Below are 1,813 nucleotides of genomic sequence, written 5' to 3' on the forward strand. Positions count from 1 at the left end.
AAAAAAAAAAAAAAAAATTAAAAAGGGTGTCACTAGTATTTTTATGGTATGTGGTGTGTGTGTGTGTGTCTATACATGTGTGTACATACATGTGGAGAAGTCAAGCTTTTCCTCAGTCACTCTCTATCTTATTTTTGAAACAGGTTCTCTCACTGACCCCAGCGCACGCTGACTTGGCTAGACTGGCTGGCTTTCAATCTCCCAGGAAGTGCCCATCTCTGCCCTTTCCGGGCTGGGGTGACATTGAAATGAGCAGTTTTGCCTGGGTTTGGAGATTGGAGCACAGGTTCTTCTGCTTGTATAGCAAATACTTTAACGACTGAAACCATCTCCCCAGCCTCCTCGTTACGGTGGTGTTTGTAATTCCAGTTGCATCTATATCTAGCCAGTCCCAGCACTTTTGCAGGGCTGGTCTTAGCTGGCTCTCCTGCTCACAGGAACATCATGACTGCATGTCAGTGGGCCAGCTTTCACCTACTCACAGCTTAGTGGCTGAAGAGAGATTGGCCTTCCCTGGGTTATAACGCAGGCCGTGGCCCAGTCTGGCCAATAAGAGAAACATATTTCCTTAGCACAGTGATTGGTAATTGATTCTAGGGTAAGCTTGTGTTTCAGATTGGACTAGTTTGGGAGGTTTTTTTTTTTTTTAATTAATTAATTTACTTTAAAAAAATGAACTATATGGAACAGGGCCTCTTCTTTCTGCTGTGGACCCCACACTGACGGGCTCTCATTCTGAAGCTTCAGGAGGCCTGTCCACAGAGGACATGTCTAGCAGCAGAGATAGCTTCCAACCCCTCATTTGAGCAGTCGGAGCCATCGGAAGCAAAACTCTACTCGTGAACATTTTAGGAGTATGAGCCAATGCGCTCACTTTTAAAGTCATTTTTGCACTCTTCCCTATCAAGGAAAAAAAAATCTTACAGAAGTCTTCACTCATTTCCTTTAAGAAGAAGCTGTGGTAAGGGAAGCTGCCAATACAAACGGAGTTCCAAAAGCTTTTCCAAGAGCTACCTTCCAGCTGAGCTCTTTAGCCCGTCGCAGCTAAGACCTTGGGACTTGATTCTTAAACTCTCAGGCCTGAGGTTCCTTTTAAAGCCATAGCTGATGTCTATCTATGTGCTGTGTACTTTTCCATGAATCAGAGAAGAAATATGCAGCCCTTTAGCCACAGAGCATCCAAACTGCCAATCTGTCCTTTGTGACTTTCCAAGTCTTGCTTTTCATGTGTCACGTGATGGTGCAGCTGGATTTATTAACGGTTGGGTCAATAGACTATCAAGAAAAGATCTATTGACCAAGAAGTAAATTCATTGTAAAAGAATTACACAGAGGCAGAAGCGTGTCTCTGCCATGCATCTTCTGCTCCTCCAGGAAAACTCCTGGCTAAAGGCTGCTTCTGAAACCGTAAGAGTATCATCGCTTTCCCTGAGGGCTGCTATGCATGCCTGTACTACTAAGAAGGTTTGCCCATGGTCTCTCTGAAGTTCAAACAGCTCGTCAAGGGAGTTTCTAATCCTATTTTAGAGGTGGAGAATGAGGCAGACCCTGCTAGTCAGTGTTCATCTGTTTTCTTCTTGGTCCCCACAGTCAGACAGACGCAGTTAGGGAGTACTTCCAGGTCAAAGGTAAGGTTCTCCTAGGCGTTTGCTCTGAACTCTGCTTAGCTGTGGATGTCCTTGTGATGTGGCTCTGGCTACTGTAAAGAGTGGAAATCTTCTGAGGATTCCTGGAAAGTGGTGGCGGGGTTCTGTTAGACAACCAAACGTAACCCCTAACTGATTCTGAGAACCTGGGCTGGAAGTTGAGGGGC

This window comes from Mastomys coucha, unplaced genomic scaffold (genome assembly GCF_008632895.1).
Source record: "Mastomys coucha isolate ucsf_1 unplaced genomic scaffold, UCSF_Mcou_1 pScaffold6, whole genome shotgun sequence".
NCBI classification, from domain to species: domain Eukaryota; kingdom Metazoa; phylum Chordata; class Mammalia; order Rodentia; family Muridae; genus Mastomys; species Mastomys coucha.